Source organism: Zootoca vivipara, chromosome 14 (genome assembly GCF_965207765.1).
Source record: "Zootoca vivipara chromosome 14, rZooViv2.hap1.1, whole genome shotgun sequence".
NCBI classification, from domain to species: domain Eukaryota; kingdom Metazoa; phylum Chordata; class Lepidosauria; order Squamata; family Lacertidae; genus Zootoca; species Zootoca vivipara.
Window position 1 is genome coordinate 40,895,950 of NC_142597.1, and position 18,649 is coordinate 40,914,598.

The 18,649-nt window shown below is 43.3% G+C and overlaps 1 protein-coding gene across 1 annotated transcript in view; it reads right to left on the reverse strand.

The window, feature by feature from the left end:
* APPBP2 (amyloid beta precursor protein binding protein 2) overlaps positions 1-18,649 on the reverse strand; it is a 40,678-nt gene that overhangs the window by 15,242 nt on the left and 6,787 nt on the right. The gene's annotated exons all lie outside the window — the stretch shown is intronic.

The following is an 18,649-nucleotide window of genomic DNA, read 5'->3' on the forward strand; positions in this document are numbered from 1 at the left end:
ACACCTAATGACCAGTGTGTATTTTTATGGTGTCTGCCCAGGGTATACCCTCCCAGGAACTTGTTCATGCGCAACCTCAACAGAGCACACAAGCACCAAATTCCTTCCTCTTTGCATGCGTGTTGGGGATACCTTGACTCAGCTTTGGAGTGCAAGTCCCAATGGCCTCACAATCCCATGTGGTAGTGTGTTCTTTCTCTCCATCCGCTGCCCGCCTCCTTCCTCAGGTGTGGTTTTGGCAGCAGTAGTGACGGCAGCAGCAGCAGGGTAAAGCCTCTCCTGTCAAAGAACTAGGCACGCAACCCGCCTTGCACCCTGGGGTGGTCACTGCAGGTGGTGTGCACATGGCAACATTTGCCCTCCCATAAACACGTCTCAGCTCAACCTAGCAAGTTATCTGTCTGGTCCCATCCACTTTGCCAGCTGTGATGGTATCACTGGGCCAGAAGGGGCAAAGTTATATGGCAAGGGCAGTGAGTTGCATAGCTTTGCTTGCCAGAATTAATCACAAGAAGGAGAGGAAGGAACCCACAAGATTAAAAAAAGAAGAAGAAGCTTACTGGATTGTAGAGTATTTGTTCTTTGTAACACTCATGTGAGCCATCAGGCTTTGACAGCTTTTTTTTTTTTTGCTTCGCTTTGGCAAGTATAGTGCATTACTTCCACACACCCACACCCTGTACACAGAGGATAAGCCAGCAAAATATTGTTTACTACGTTGCATGTTTTTCTGAAGTCCAGCAGTCTGCCCCATTCTCCCGGGACTGAAGCTACTAGAAACAGCACTGTTGTAAAAAATGTCTACATCAGGCAAATATTGTTTAAGGGCTTTCTTTTTTTAAAAGGACTGCATTTTGTTAGTGTAAGTGCAGCTTGCTAAGTCAGAGCATGGGTTCATTGAACTCTTGTACTGCCGACATTGACCAGCAGAAGCATATCAAATTTTCAGACAGGGAACCTTTTGACAGCCTTACGTGGAGGTTCTGGAGATTGAACCTGGAACCTTCTGCATGCAAAGCAAATGGTCTCTCCCCTGTGGATATAGGAAGCTGGCTTATACTAGCTCAGACTACTGGTCCATCCAGCCCAGTGCTGTCTGCTTTGACTGGCAGCAATTCTGCCAAGATCTCTGGTTGGGAAGGGTCTCTGTTATCAGCTGCTACTGGACCCGTATTTAAACAGAGACAGCCAAGGATTGAACCTGGGGCCTTCTGCATGCAAAGCATTTGCTCTACCATCCTGCCCCAGGAGGTCTGGCTTGTAAATAGTCCAGTATTGACTTGCCCATGGCGAAAAAGAACTGCTTCCGGGCAATAGGGAAAGGAAGCTTGTTCAGGCATCGAGCCAAATAATGCTTTGTACTAACAAGGGTTTAAGCATCTGCCCTTCTAAATGTTCAAAAGGCAAACCATGTCCACTTTCATTTTCAGTCTTCATGTGGAGGCAGAGAAACAACAGCTATAGTGATAGCCTGACAATTCAGACATCACACCAAAGTGACCAAACCATGGCTTTCAAACTACGGTTTCAGATTCTGGTTTGCCAGCCAATTGCAAACGGTGGTTTGTCACTTCACAGAGACAGCAGAAAGCCACAGTTAAGCTTCCTTAACCATGATATGGCTCAAATTATTATAAACTGAACCTTGAGAGCTTTCTTTCCCTCACTTCCTTTCTGTGTTGTCATACCACAAATGACTTACATCGACCATGTCTGTAGGGTACTTAAAAACAACAATATCAGCGTACGACCCAGTAGTTTTTAATAGACTTATTGGCAAGACTGTTTCACTATGCTTCTATGTCAGGGGTCACCAGCAAAACTGGAGAAACTTGCCGTAGGCATGATACACACACACACTGCAACCAAGCATTCAGAACAAATTATTTCACAGGCAACAAGAAAAAGCTTCTTTTAAGCTTACTTTCTGCAGGGGGAAGGATCCTGTGGACACCACACTGGCAACCCCATGCTCTATGACATCCTCTTCCCAGGCCCCTGTGGGGCAATGTGAGGAAGCACCTCTCTTTGGGGCAGTGGGGTGGGGGGGAGAGACCAGGGGCGGTAGCTGCGGCTGCCCAGAGGACTCCCAAGGAGAGGGGAGAGGAGAGGAGGCTGAGGGAACACTCCACAAGGGAGGTTGTTCAAAAAAGGGTGAGAGGTTGCCAGCTTTGCAGGCAAGGCGTGACATAACTGAGCTCCTGAGCGCCACAGGGGTGCCGCAGAAAGAATGTAGTTGGTCAAGGGAGCCATGAACTCAAAAAAGTGAAAACCTCTGCTCTTTGTAGTAATCCTCAGGGTACAGTGGTGCCTCGCTAGACGAAATTAATTCGTTCCACGGGTCAATTCGTGTAACGAATTTTTCGTCTAGCGAGTCCCAGTTTCCCATAGGAATGCATTGAAACTTAATCAATGCGTTTCTATAGGCTCTGGGGGACTGGCAGCGGCATGCAACGGGGCTTCGGAGAAGGTCTCCGAAGCCCCGTCTGATTCTGGCTGTGTGCAAGGCGGCGGCGGTGGGGGGGGGGAAGCTCTCTTCTCCCAGCCACCGCCTTGCCGCCTGCCTCCCCCGAAATGGAGCACAACTTCGGAGGTCTCCGAAGTTGCGCTTCGTGCCGGGGGTGCGGGGTGGTGGCCCCGGGGGACGGAGCCGAATCGCAGCGGGCGCTGCTTGCCCCCGCCTGTCTTCCCTGAGCCAAGGGGAAAACAGGCAGGGGCAGCCGCTGCACCGCCGCGTTTCGGCTCCGTCCCCCCTGGCAAAGGAAGATTAGCTGTCAGCTTCCCGCGCTGACAGCTGATCTTCCTTTGCCGCTTTCTATGGCCGCGCTTCATAAGACGATGCGGTGGTCATAGAAAATTTTGTTGTCTTACGAGTTTTTCGTTGTGCGAGGCATTCGTAAAGCGAGGCACCACTGTATCCAATTTTACTTTACAGAAACTGTGTAACTGTGTTGCAAATACTCCAGCATGTGCACTTTCTATGTGCAACAACCTTGGGAGAAATGAGAAGATTGCCAAGCATCTTTACTGCTAGTGTAAATAGCTAGTGACCATGCATTACAAGTGCTTAAAAGAGGCTATCACTTATTAAAGTTCCCCAAGAAGTGGCAACCTTTGATCCAGGCTGCCAACCTAACTGGTTGCGTGCCAAACATTTATATGGAGGGGAATTCCCACAAAGGCTGTTGAACTCTAGGAAGTTTTGAGAGCTTGTTTACATAGATCCACAGCAATTAATTTTTTTAGAAAACTAAACTCTTTTTCTGGCTTGCAAAGGATGAGAGAAAACATAATGAGGATGCAACACAGCTAAAGCTTAAAATGTCTGCAGTTCTTAGGAGTACAGGTCAAAGCAAAGAATGTTCAAGGATGCAATTTTATGAAATGTGAGATTCTATACTGGCAGTTTACTTTAAAATAATAATAATAATAATATGAAAGCATAATAAACAATAAACAAAATCAATAAAGTAATTCTCATATACAGTGGTGCCTCGACTTACGAATTTAATCTGTTCCGAAGGCACCTTCGTAGGTTGAAAAATTCGTAAGTTGAAAAGCGCCATTGGAAACACGATTTCCCATAGGAATGCATTGGAAACGGAAAAATTTGTAAGTCGAAGCAACCCCATCTAAAAATTCGTTAGTCGAAAAACCCCTATCTAAAACCACCGCGGTTTCTGTTCAGATGTCGAGAAATTTGTAAGTGTGCGGCCATTTGCCCCATTCGTAAGTCGAAAAATTCGGTTGTCGAGTCGTTCGTAAGTCGAGGTACCACCATACTGCATAAGTAGCTCTTCTTCTTCTTCTTCTTCTTCTTCTTCTTCTTCTTCTTCTTCTTCTTCTTCTTCTTCTTCTTCTTCTTCTTCTTCTTCTTCTTCTTCTTCTTCTTCTTCTTGTTTAGTCGTTTAGTCGTGTCCGACTCTTCGTGACCCCATGGACCAGAGCACGCCAGGCACTCCTGTCTTCCACTGCCAACTGCAGTTTGGTCAGACTCATGTTCGTAGCTTCGAGAACAGTGTCCAACCACCTCATCCTCTGTCATCCCCTTCTCCTTGTGCCCTCCATCTTTCCCAACATCAGGGTCTTTTCCAGGGAGTCTTCTCTTTTCGTGAGGTTGCCTCAGCTTCAGGATCTGTCCTTCCAGTGAGCACTCGGGGCTGATTTCCTTCAGAATGGATAGGTTTGATCTTCTTGCAGTCCATGGGACTCTCAAGAGTCTCCTCCAGCACCATAATTCAAAAGCATCAATTCTTCGGCGATCAGCCTTCTTTATGGTCCAGCTCTCACTTCCATACATCACTACTGGGAAAACCATAGCTTTAACTATATGGACCTTTGTCGGCAAGGTGATGTCTCTGCTTTTTAAGATGCTGTCTAGGTTTGTCATTGCTTTTCTCCCAAGAAGAAGGCGTCTTTTAATTTCGTGGCTGCTGTCACCACCTGCAGTGATCAAGGAGTCCAAAAAAGTAAAATCTCTCACTGCCTCCATTTCTTCCCCTTCTATTTGCCAGGAGGTGATGGGACCAGTGGCCATGATCTTGGTTTTTTTTATGTTGAGCTTCAGACCATATTTTGCACTCTCCTCTTTCACCCTCATTAAAAGGTTCTTTAATTCTTCCTCACTTTCTGCCATCAAGGTTGTGTCATCTGCATATCTGAGGTTCATAGCTGCCAAGTTATCCCTTATTTTAAGGGATTTTCCCTTATGCTGAATAGGCTTCCTCACGAGAAAAGGGAAAACTTGGCAGCTATGGAGGTTGTTGATATTTCTCCATGGATAAAGACAACAGGCATATAAGTAGCACAATTACCTCATTAGCCACTAAAATCCTAGTGAAATGTGGTTTTTTGGGGTTTTTTAAAACCAGATGCCTGAAGCAATACTAAGTTGGGGCGAGACACATCTCAGCAGTGAAGTCATACCACAGATGTGGAGCCACTACTGAAAAGGATCTTCCAAGGGCACCTGAACCGCACAACTCAGTTAACCTAGGAACCACCAGGACTGCCTCTTCCATTGATTGTAATGTGCAGGCAGGTTGATAAGGAGATTCTATACACATTTACTTGAGAGAAAATCCCATTGTTCTCAATGGCCCAATGTAACTGTGTTTCCAATCTCCTAAAATCAGGCATACACAGTGGCTTTGCAGACACTTTCCCAAGGTTTCATTTAGCGTAGGGTGGTGTTGTGGGCATGCTGGCACTAATCACAGTTGATGCTACCCAGAATTGCCTCCTAACTATGGCTTGCAAAGCTACCTCAAAGCATGGTCTCACATAGGGTTAAAAAGGATATACAGTGGTACCTCGGGTTAAGAACTTAATTCGTTCTGGAGGTCCGTTCTTAACCTGAAACTGTTCTTAACCTGTGGTACCACTTTAGCTAATGGGGCCTCCCAGTGCCGCCGTGCGATTTCTGTTCTCATCCTGAAGCAAAGTAAGTTCTTAACCCGAAGTACTATTTCTGGGTTAGCAGAGTCTGTAACCTGAAGCGTCTGTAACCCGAGGTACCACTGTACCTTGGTTAGCACCAATGTATGAATGATTCTACACTAGGGTTAATACAAACTGTGGGGGAAGGGAACTTTTGCATGAGACGGAGCCTGTGAGTCCACATCTATATTTCTGATCCCCTAGCTTCTTTGGACTAACTGGATGTATCACACCGAAGAATATGAGTGAACTTGATGAAACACATTGAGCAATCACAATGGCTTTAATACACTAGATAATACACTAGATACCTGTCAGCAACTATGATATATACGTATAAGCTGTAGCACAGTACAAAACTCCGGGTTGCTTGTTTACTAGGTCAAAAGACTCCTCTTTTTTCCCCTAAAGAGGACGCAGGAAGGCTTCTCGACTCATAATTTGCCAGTTTCACCCACAAGGATTAAGCTGTTTTGGAAGGCTGCCTTGGTCTGTAATAACCTTATCAGAAATTCTGACAGCTTGGCATATCACTGCTAATCTCTTTCCTTAAATACTGTACCAACAAACACGTTTAAACGGACGGTATCTGTGGCAGGATTTCAATGATATATACCTAAATGGTGTGAAAAATTGAGTGATTTGTTGTGGTGGTGGTGTGGGGGGGGCAGCATATTTGAAAGTTAATGCAAAGATGTAATTGAATGATCTGTTTCCTTTGAAAAGCTACGTTCCAGCTGTGTTATGTCAGGTTCCTTAGGAAGAAATTTTGGGCCTCCTCAAATATGAAAGTGGCAAACAAATGTCTCTGAAAAGATAAGCTTTCCCATCACCTCTGAACTTCTTAAATATGAATTTGTTCTGGGACACACATATATTCTCTTAAGTCATAGAGGACTAAGTTATCACCTTTCCCTGAATAAGCATGCCTGGCTGCTGAGATCTTCTTCTTCAAGGGGCTGTTCTTGTTCTCCCTCATCTTTGCCATTCAATGCTGAATTAGATAATGACCGGCAACAGGGGTCCTTATCCTTGTGCCCCCTGCCCTGACACTAGAACACCCTCCTCCAAGGAGGCTTGGCACTATCTTTTCAGCGGTAGGCAAAGCCCTGCAACTTTTAGATGCACAGCTTTGTGTTTGTTTTAAATAGGATACAGGTGACTCTCCACTGACATAGGGGTTACATTCCAAGGGAGCACACACATAAGTGAAATCGTGCAAAGTGGGAAGCACCCTCGAAACACCCTTTCTGTCCCCCCTTTCTTCAATTCATACTGTATCCCAAAATATCCACAACTAGAATGGAAGCTCTGGGGCTGGCAGGAGGCTAGAGGATGCATGGGGAAGTAGCTGCTGCTGCGCTACCCCACACATCAGCTGTTAGGCAGGGAGGCTGAGCAGCCCAAACAAAGCCCCACTGCACCTCCGGTCTCTTTGGGACTTCCTCACTGACATCCTGTTCAGGATCCACAAAGGGTCTGATTGTGAGCCACAAGGATTCTCTAGCTCTCTCTGGGTGTGAATTGAATTATGTAGTTATTTCCTGGCACTGTGTGTACGCATCGCGCACAAGATGAGCAAGCATAAGTGTGGAGTTGCCCATTTATGACTTTCCTAATGATGTTACCTGTATTTATTGTTGCTTTACCTTTTTAAATGTATGCTGGTGGTTCTATTGCTGGAGATGGAGCACTGAGCTTGATCAGTCTTCCCCAACCAGATGCCCCCTCCAATATTTTGGAGTTCAGCTTGATCATTGGTCCTGCTGGCAGGGGAAGTAAAAAACACCTGAAGGATACCAGCTTGGGAGAGACATGGACAGACAGACCTTTGGTCTGATCTACCAGAATTGGCTCCTAACTTCTAAACTCCATATTTTTGAAGAGGGGGGATAACAATACTGATTGAAACTTTCTCCCTCTCCCCAGTTGTTATCCTCACAACAACTCTGTGAGGAAAATTAAGCTGGGACTGAGCTAAAGTCACCCAGTGAGAGCTTCATTCCGGATTTGAACCTGGGTCTCCTTAGTCCCCATTTAGACATTCTAACACCACAACACTGTGATTGTCCATTAACTTAGATCCATTTTAGTGTTCCACATAGCAGAAACAATGTAGGCTCACTTTCATTACCAGCTGACTGCCAAAATCCAGGCCAGACCATAGCTAGATAATTAGCCTTTAAAATATATAAATCCCGTGGAAGTAGGTCTGGCCTTTGAGAATTTTTTTCGCCCCCAAGATGAGAAAAGTCAAACACAATATCCAGACCATAATCATTCATAACTTAGCTAAACTAACAAGTGTATAATGATTGTTGCACTGTCAAATCCTGGTTCAGATTTGCAAATAGTAATGTTCAACATTTTTACAGTGCATTTGATAAATGCTTCATTTCTCAACAATCCTGACAAGTGTGCTGCAAGGCAGAACAGTGCAGTCATCTACGGTACCTACTGCAGATTTGTTTACTGAATTTGTTTCAGCTATTGTTCCATGGTTTTTTAAATGCTTTTGTTTGCAATTTCATTGAGAGATTCTAGCATTCAGCAGAGCAATGCTAGCTTAACGTTACAACTCTTCTTCCCATCTGGGTAAATGTACCCAGAAAGAAGAAACCTGCCCTATGATCTGCCCTTAGATGGGTGCCAAGGTCAAGATATGTCACCTTGCCAAAAATATGCCTGGCAGTTTGTGGCATAGGCAAAATTTGAGCAGGGGATTCCCACAGCTCACAGTCTACTTAGTGATGGTTCTGTGAGCAATTTCAGTCAGTATACACGTTTGGGGTGTGCATGGGGACACAAGATTCACCTGCTGTGTGCGTGTTTTTAAAAACACCATTCTGTTTCTGAGTCACTCTGTGCTCTCTACCCGCTTTGATCTTTCCTTTGGGTTCCAAGTCACTTTGTATAGAACAGAAAACCTCGTGAACTCCCATTCACTATATTGGGGAATCTAAAAGTGGGTATCAATCTTTCCCCATTTTTGGCCAATGTGGATGGAATTTAAAGGTAAAGGTTGAGAAGAACCCTTGAGTTGTTGCTGTTTTCATTAAAGCAGTCCAATATAGTTTCTAATTTTCAGGGAGCCATGCCCTTGTTCCACATCCCATTCTGCTTTAACACAAGATTTCTACTTAATTATTCTGGGCAAGATTATCACTATGTACGTATTTGAATATCACTGTGTGCTTGCCTTTAAGCAGCTATTCTCAAACTTCACAGTTTTGTAAACAACTTATTGAACTTTTATCTTCCATTCCAGCATTATCATGAAAAGTAGCACCATATTATTGAAATCACAGGACGCATTAGAGATGTGAAGGCCTGGAAAAAACCCCCAGAAAAATCAGGGGGGAAATGGTTTTTTTTCTGTTTTTTTCCTGAAGACTTTTTTGTTGTTTTTTCCAAAAAAAAAATCGAAAAAATTAAAAATAGATTATGGAATGTTTTATTTTAACATGATGAATAGAATATTTTAAGATAAGGGGTTCAAATATTTTATAAATCATTTTAAAAAAATATGTATGGTGTCAGATTATTCTAATTTCTGTGAGAAAAAGCAAGTCTTAGGTTACAAACTGAACTCTCCAATGCAAGAACAAGATACATTTCTTCCTTTAGGAGGTGCTGTTGTCACCAGAAAAGAAAAAGGTTTCAGTTTTGTTTTTGCATGCGTGTGGTATGCATTGGTTCTGTGAAAGGGTAGAGAAGCTTGTTTCAATCCAAGCAAACCTTCAGTTTTTAGAAGTCCATAATAACTGTGATAATGACAGACACAACAGAGTAGATGCAGAAGCAGAGACTGAAACTGATACTGATCATTACAGCTCAGAAAATGATTCTGATTAAATTTCATGCCCATCCATTAAAACTTAGTCCTACTTCCTTCTTCAGTTCTTTTTATGAGAATGTTTTTTAAATACTGTGGAGAAGAAATATGAATAATTGTTACTTTTTAAAAATTGTTTGGTGGAGTTTTTTTTGTTCCACATAAACTAGTAAACCGTTCAGGAGACTGTTGCTCCATTTGTTACAAATACAAATAACTATTATTTTAAAAGTAAATTCTGTTTGTAATAATTGTTTGGATACACTATATATTTAATATGCTAGTTGTGATAATTTTATGCCCATTAAAATTGTCCATAGTTATATTTTATGTTTCTAAAGTAACAGAATGACTTTCAATCTGGAAAAGAAAAAAGAAGTGCTAATGTAGCATTTTTTTCAATTTTTCCGAGCTTCAAAATTTCCGTTCCCCCCCCCCCCCAAGCTTCAAAATTTCTAGAAATTTTACATCTCTACAGACCCTAGATTAGCCCAGGCTGCTGTCCCCTTAACTGGTAGCTTTTAAGGGACAGATTAGCAGTCTGTATCGGTCTAAATCAGGGGTCAGCAAACTTTTTCAGCAGGGGGCCGGTCCACTGTCCCTCAGACCTTGTGGGGGGGCCGGACTATATTTTGACAAAAATATGAACGAATTCCTATGCCCCACAAATAACCCAGATGCATTTTAAATAAAAGGACACATTCTACTCATGTAAAAACATGCTGATTCCTGGACTGTCCGTGGGCCGGATTTAGAAGGTGATTGGACCATATCCGGCCCCTGGGCCTTAGTTTGGGGACCCGTGGTCTATATCATGAAAATCAATGGGTTCTATTCAGAGTAGACTTGGTGAAACTAAAGGGCAGAACTACAGTAAATATGACTAATTTAATTTAATTGGAACAAAATAAAAAAAATTCCTACCATTAGCACCTTAGAGACCAACTAAGATTGTCATTGGTATCAGCTTTCGTGTGCATGCACACTTCTTCAGATATACTGAAACGGAAGTCAATTAATTTAATTGGGTCCACTCTGAGTAAATATGGCTGGTCCCTTAATCAGTCTTATTAGCTGGTTTGGTAACTCCAGTCCTGTTCAAAACAGCCTCCATCTCAGTCATCAGGGAAAAAACATAAATCAGTATACAGTTCCAAGATATTATTGAATGTCTCACAGTCGTTCTGCAGAGCTGCATGGAGCTTGCAGGCCACAATTAGTAATCTTCTGCCTTTATGGTTCTTTATAGTCTCTTTATGCTTCTGTAGGTGTTAACTCAGCACTGCCAAGTTTACAGTTTTATCACCTATCACTGCAGTAATATAGGGTGACTCTGCTTATTTGCATGCACTCTGGCACTAACTGAGTTGTCACTATCTGCACAATTTGCTTTGCATTTCACTCTGATCTCACTGCTTTATAGTCCTCCACCACACCTGTACTTGGGGATTATTCTTCATGCATATTGTGAGGTGGACTCTGGCCCACAAAATATTATACCAAAATCTGGTAGAGCTTTAAGGTGCTGCAAGGTTCTTTGCTGTTTTTGCTGCAACAGACTAACATGGCTACTTCTGTGTCTTTTAATCTGTCTGGGAGCTAATTGTTAGAAGATACATGTAGTTCCTTAGCAAAGAGATTTCCCTGGAATGTGCAGAATGAAAACACCACCAGAAGAACATCAGAAGAGCCCAGCTGAATCAGACCAAAGGTCTATCTAGTCCAGCATTCTGTCCTCACAGTGGCCAACCAGATGCCCCCAAGGGAAGACCACAAGCAGGATCCTGAGTGCAACAGCAACTCTCTCCACCTGTGATTCCCAGCAACTGACATTCAAAGCCATGCTGCCTGTGACAGTGGAGACAGAATATAGTCTTCAAGGCTGGTGGTCATTAATAGTTTTATCTATGATGAAAGTGTTTGGAGATGATGACATCCCTGGCTAAGGAGAAGGGTGTGAGAGAGAACAAGGACACAAGCCACACACACACACACACACACACACACAGAGAGAGAGAGAGCGAGAGAGAGAGAGAGAGAGAGAGAGAGAGAGACAAAAAGGGTGGTTAATGGAACAGATAGGAGCTAAAAGTGAGAAGCAGCTTGGTGTGCAAAGGGTCCCTTGGTGGATATCAGATGGGAGGTATGGGATCTGTTGCCCAGAAGGAGAGCATATGCTATCTGCCTTTTGTAAATAAACCACATACTTCCCCCCCCCCAATGTCATTAATCCTTCAGTGGCCTGTCCTCACCTCCAAAAGAAACCAATCCTAGGGCATGCAGCCCCTGGAACTTCCCACCACTTGAAGTGAGGAGCACACACCATATGAGGAAATGTGTCCATATTGAAGGCTATTTAATATATTACTATTATTATTACATTTACATCCGACCTCTCCTCCAAGGAGCTTGAGATGGCATACACCAGGGGTCCCGAAACTAAGGCCCAGGGGCCGGATGTGGCCCAATCGCCTTCTAAATCCGGCCCGTGGACGGTCCGGGAATCAGCATGTTTTTACATGAGTAGAATGTGTCCTTTTATTTAAAATGCATCTCCGGGATATTTGTGGGGCCTGCCTGGTGTTTTTACATGAGTAGAATGTGTCGTTCTATTTAAAATGCACCTCTGGGTTATTTGTGGGGCATAGGAATTCGTTCATTTCCCCCCCCCAAAAAAATATAGTCTGGCCCCCCCCCACAAGGTCTGAGGGACAGTGGACCGGCCCCCTGCTGAAAAAGTTTGCTGACCCCTGGCATACACTGAGGGTTTCCCCTTTCCCCTGCTTCATCCTCACAACAACCCCATAAGGTAGGGTAGGCCAGGAGACTGAGAATGGCCCCCAAGGTAACCCAGCAAGAGGTTAAGGACCCAGTGGGGATCTGAAACCTGGTTTTCCTAGATCCTAGTCCAACCCTCTAACCACTACACCACAGGCATCATGTGAACAGGACATGGGCACGTACAAGCGGAAAGTGAACTCAAATGTTCGGGGGGAAGGATCCAGTGGCAGGAGGAATCTTCACCCCTTCACCAAACAAGCAAAACATGGGCGGACTAATGACCCTCTACTAGAGAGTCATTATGTAGCTGTATTTATGCTATGCCCTGTAGCTATAAAGCTTTTAAGAGCAGAAACAGCTTATAAAATCAGTTCTGATTTAGTGATTCACAATGGATTTGTAGGGATGCGAGAGGTCTCCTCCTAAGCCCATTACCCCAATCTCATTTTCAGAAGAAATGCTGCTGCTTTTTAATGGTGTGTCTTTGGCGACTCCTCCTAATGGTATGCAAAGGTCTTCATCGTTCTCTTTTCTAATGCCAATGTTGGATCAGTGACCCAGCCCAGAAGCCTTGCATACATAGAAGCACATGGAATGATTTACCGTACTTATTACGCTCAGCTGCGAAATACATGGTTGGCGCGCGACAGGCAGTAGGGCTGGACGATATCAGCTTTTCAACATTGCGGTGTATTGCCACGGTTTGGCAATATACCGCAATGTTGAAAAAAGTTGCTGCACTGGCCTCTGCATGTTGGACACCAGGTGAAAGTGCCCCCGCTCAGCTGGGGATAGGGAAGGTTTCCCCTCCCCAACTAAGACAGCCCCAGTTCCTCCCTCCCCGCAAGTGAGCAGCAGGAGCATTGGGGCTGCTTTGCTCAGCTCAGTTGGGGGGAGAGAAGACTCTGCCTCCCCAACTGAGACAGCCCCTCACCGGGCAAAGCATTGGGGCTCCTTTAACTGCTCTCTGGGGGGGGAGTGGCAACTGTGCTCCCCTCAGCTGAGCAGTTTCACCGAGCTCCCACCAGGCTGGGGGCACCTTTAACTGCCCGGCTGAAGCAAGGGCAGCTGCACACTCCTCAATTAAGCAGTTTAAAGATACAGAGGGAGGAACAAGGGCAGTGTGTATCGCTGGTGAAACTGCTACCTCTCCCGAGTCCCTCTGCTAGCAGTGCCCGCTGGAGGAAGGAACTACAATAATACCTCCGCGAACCTCCGCCTTGTCTAGCGTCCATTCCGGTGAATGTCCACGGCAAACCCGGAAGTACCAGAACAGGTTACTTCCGGGTTCACTGCTCGCGCATGCGCACGCTTCACGCAGGCACAGAAGCGCAAACCGCTCCACGAACATGCACAGATGCAGCACTCTGCCCTGTGTCCTTTTTGGATCCCGGCTGCAAAACGAGGTACAACTGTATTGTCTCCCTCCAGCAGATCGTGCTAGCAGAGGGACTCAGGAGCAGTGGCAGTTTCACCAGCGATATACCACTGAGTGAAGTCAACATCGCGGTCTGCTCCTCATACCAGTCCTGGGCGATATATCAATATATTGCCCAGGCCTAATAGGCAGGTGGGATATGGATAAGTAGGGAGTCTGGCCAGCATCTATTCAGGAGACCACCTGGACACACACAACCCTCCCAAAACTGGAATGAGATGCATACAAAGTGGATGCTCTTAGGAGAAAGAGGAAGAAACAAAATACTAAAGAAAAATTCCTTCAGTGTGCAATATTAGTGTTTCACTGGAGCTCCTTGTTCCAAATGAAACTCTCAGTAAAAAAGGTCTTACTGACTTCACTACAGGATTAAAGACCTTAAATCGTAACTCCATGTTGTTATTCCAGAGAAAAAGAACGACATGAAATCCTCTCTCAGATTGTTTTTGCTTCTCCTTCCCTAATATAGTGTTGCCTTTTCAGATAATTTGTATGCAGCACTGTAAACCTGCCAGGTTTTTTTTAAAAAAATATATAATTCCTTTGCGATGTCCTAGTTATATTTGAAAATATTTTTTTCCCTCTGTCTCTTGCTGGAGAAACAAAGATAACATGTACAAAGGAAATCCATTTAGCTGCCTGCAGAAGAGGCTCAGTGAAATGGCCAGTCCAAGTATGCATAGCTAAGAACTGGGTCAGAATGAAAGTCCACCTCGCTGAATAACCAATTTCCAAGCAAGGACAGGCAGCTGCTTGTGGATAAGAACATAAGGAAAAGCCTGCTGGATCAGGCCAGTAGCCTATCTGGTCCAGCATCCTGGTCTCACAGTGGCCACCCAGATGCCAACCATGGAGAATAAAGCTATCTGTGATTATTAACCCCCATGACCATGTTCCTGTTGAAAGCAAGTGTGCTTCTGAATGCCAGTTGCTGGAAACCGCAGGAGGGAAGAGGGGGCTGTTGCACTCAGGGTTTGCTTGTGAGATTCCCCTAGAACAGGCATGCATGGCCAAACTTGGCCCTCCAGATGTTTTGGGACTACAACTCCCATCATCCCTAGCTAACAGGACCAATGGTCAGCGATGATGGGAATGGTAGTCCCAAAACATCTGGAGGGCCAAGTTTGGCCGTGCCTGCCCTAGATGCATATATGTGGCCCTCCAGATGTTGTCTGGAGTCCCAACAGCACCAGCCAACATGGCCAATAGTGAGGGATGATCGCAGACATAATCCCAAGAACATCTCAAGGGCCACAGTTTCCACATCCCTTCCCTACTGCTACATAAACTGTCATGAATCTGAAGAATTGGGATTGAAGTCTATGAAAGAAATGTATGCAGGGAAAAAGAAATGTTGTGGCTGAAGTGATGCCCTTTATTTTGCATACTTTCGGTGAATCATGCCCCCGCATTCTATGGCCACTTGATGCCACTGTTTTCCAAATTTCCCCTTGACACCTGTGTAAATGCCAAATGCAGGCAACAATCCATGCATCTGTGAAACAGTTGACTAAAAGATACGCCAAAATAAAATGTTTATAGTGCTACAGAACTCTTAGCTATCACATGGTATTGGTTCCCAGAAGTTTAAACTACCTGCTGCAATTTTGGCAAAACTGGTACAGTAATTCCACACATTAATTCCACATTAATTTTCACATGACAATAAGATACATGGCTATATACTTCCCCCATGTGGGCACCAGGCATATCCAAAACATATGAAGAACATGGAAGCAGAACCAAAACAACAAACTATTTCCAAGCTGTCTAATTGCGCTTGGGTGTGTATCCAAGGCTAGCCCTACTCAGAGCCAACTCATTGAAATTAAGGGGCATGCATTGTTACAAACTCAGATATATAAGGTAGGCACTAAATGGCTCCTTAAACCAAGGTTGCAGTCACCAAAACGGAATGTCTAGTTGCCATTTTTGGGCAACTGAAATGGACTTCAGGAAGCAAAATGTTTTTTCTGTGCAACCTGAGAAGCAGTGAATGATGTTATAGTTAATTGTTGTAGCTTGTCTTCATTTACCCCATCACCCTGCTCATAGTTGTGAAGAATATTCTTAAGTTATGAATGGTCTGTGTCACCATTAAGGAAAAGAGATAGGAATAAGCCAATATGTGAACTGTCCCTTATATTTTATCCTACCCCTTTTTCTGCACAACTGTGAGCAAGGTTGTGGGGTAAGTGAAGACAAGCTACAATTAACTATAGCATTGTTCACTGCTCCTGCTCAGGCTGCATAGAAAAAAGCATTCTGCTTCCTGAAATTCATTCCAATTGCGCAGATAAAATTTGATTGATACAATTCTTCAGGAAGTGGTATTAGTGTATGAAAAAAGTCAACATCCAATGATGCCCAGGCATGCACCTCCAGAAGGTGGAAATGTCAGGTGCCATCTTGGCGCCTAGGCATCTTTACTTGGTCGCATACTTGGCCAATACTCAGGTGCAAAATGCACCTGGCTAATTTCGAACACTGGTGGGCATAACTAATTTAGGGTCATTAATTTCAATTGATCTGGCCTGAGTAAAACTTAATTGTATACAGCACTTGATATGGAAAAATATACCAAACAATAATTTAAGGAAAGGTGCCACAAGCTAAGACTGTGTGTTTTCACAATCTGAGATGTGGCATCTTTGCCAAGAATAATTTCACAGAAAAAAATATCAATGCGGGAGCTGGATTAAGGAACAGTATGTTATGCTCACATGTTATCTTGAGAAGCACCAAATCTCACGTAAGGACTATGGAAGCATACGCTTTAGTAATTCATTGCTGGGTCTGCTCATTTAACTTTTACACACACTTTGTAACATGGAGTGCTTATGAAAGATCAAGATTCTGTAGACAGAAAAGCCAGCCAGGAAACCTAATAGCGAGTGTTCCATTTTTGAAGATAACAAAAATTCACTTATTTATTCATATGTAATTCAACTTTGCATCCCATCCTTCCTTTTAGAAGGTGTACAGTACAGTTCCTCCCCTTCAAACCTGCCTTCATGGTATAGATAAGGCTGAGAACAGATAAGGCATTTGGACGAGAACAAACTCTATGGTGTGTGTTGTTCGTTAACTGTAGTATTTTTAACCCACACTTTCATAAAGTATGTCAAGGTAGTACACATATACAAAATTATAATGCCTCATCAGTCAGTATCAAGGCAACATTCAGCATATCTGATGGGAACAGTCACACAGCCCTTCCTCCAGTTCCAGACCTCTGACTCTGAACACGCTGAGCCCCTTTCCCAGGATAAGAGCTCCTTGAGCACCTCCCATTCCTCATGCAACCAGTCCCACCAAGTCACTTCCTCAGGGCTCATTACAGCTTGATGTCCAGATTGGTAAGAAATTCTGTATTTGTAAAAACCAGTGAATGGAATCTTTTAACTGTACCCACAAATAGAGGGCAACAGACATAGGGAGCCCCAGATGGCTCTGTTCAGATGTCTAGCCACAGTGGCCGCATTCAGATTATCCTTCAAACTGTGATCAGGATCCTTGAGATCAAGAAGTGGCTCGCTCGCTCCCTACTCCCTGAATGTGAGAGTTTCAAAGCTTCAGATGCAGCAAACTAGGGTTTGCTCAAATTGCAGTCTGGCCTCAAACCAGGACCAAGCCACAGTTTGGCATTCTTGTCTTCAGACAAAAGATGCAGACAAACCACCATATGATGCATTTGCATGCAGTAGCAAACTATGTTTTGCAACTGGACAGCACTGGAAGCCATACCTCATTTCTGAACCTCCAAACTTTGGATTCTGAAAGTCATACGAACGTACCCAGTGGCTCAAATCAGACTTTCCACCAAACCAGGGTGGATAAAAATCAATGATATATATATATATATATATATATATATATATATATATATATATATATATATAATTGGATTTTTTTTTCATTTAAATCGGATTTTTAAAATAAAATGCTTTTAGAGGAAAAATCTTTCTAAAGTTAGTTTTCCATTTAGGTTACATTATACAGTAGTCCAAAGGCTATTCAGCAGGAAATAAGGATTTGTTTTAAGTTTTTCATGTGTGGTAAAACTCAGTTTAAGGTTTTTTTTTTTAAAAAAAATGTTTAACCACATTAGTTAACAAACATGGATACATATGCTATACCGTTATTGCTTTGGTTAAATAAATTGTTAAAATTGCTATTAAGGAAATGATTTTTCTCCTTCCAATAAAGTACAGCAGAAAAGTTGTCCAAAGATAAACAGTTAACTTATTAAACCTCACAATAATTTCATAATTATCTGTCCATGTTTTTCTAATGGTATAAACAAATCAGTAATTTTTGATATAACTGTAAAAACTACTCTGAAAATTTATTATTCCAAAAATGAAACTTTCATCTGGTTGTAAATATTAAGATTATACCAGCAAGAATGAGTCTTTCTGTAAAAGAAGAAGATTTAAATCAAGTCTTACTGACTAGTGTTTTAAATCAAGTCTTACTGATTAGTGATTTAAATCGTGATTTAAATTGATTTAAATCAAATCGACCCTGCACCAAACCACATCTTGTGGTATCTATGCAAACCACTCTTTGATTCTCGAAATCATCTTCCCCAACCTACTGCCTTCCAGATCTTCTGAACTACAGCTTTCATCAGCTCCAGCCAGTATGGCCTTCCGTCAGGGATAATGAGAGTTGGAGCTCAAACCATCAGGAGGGCTCTGCATTATTATCCCTGCTCTCCTACATGATGCTATTTGTATTATGGAAAGAAATACAAGGCCTTGTAAACAGTTTGCACTGCAGCACATTAAAGAGGCAATCCAGCAAGCATACCAAGAGAGCTTACTCAGTAAGTTTCAGCAAAGCTCAGAAAGGCCAGCAACACATGGGGAACTAAAATCTATGCTAGGGGCCAAGTGACACGTAAGGCTGTTTACTTTTTAAAATAAAAATAAAAAGTCCTTAGACTAACTACTTTTAATTTTGAAGAAAAAGCTCCTGTGGGGACTCAATTTGGAGGTGGCCATGATCTGTAAACTAGCCTCCTCATCTGTAAATACAATAGGCAATAAGTGTGTTTCAACTGACGATGCAGCCTGCAAATACACCATGCATGTAGAGCACATGACTCCCCACAAATAAGAATACTGGGAATTGTGGTTTGCCCCTTACAG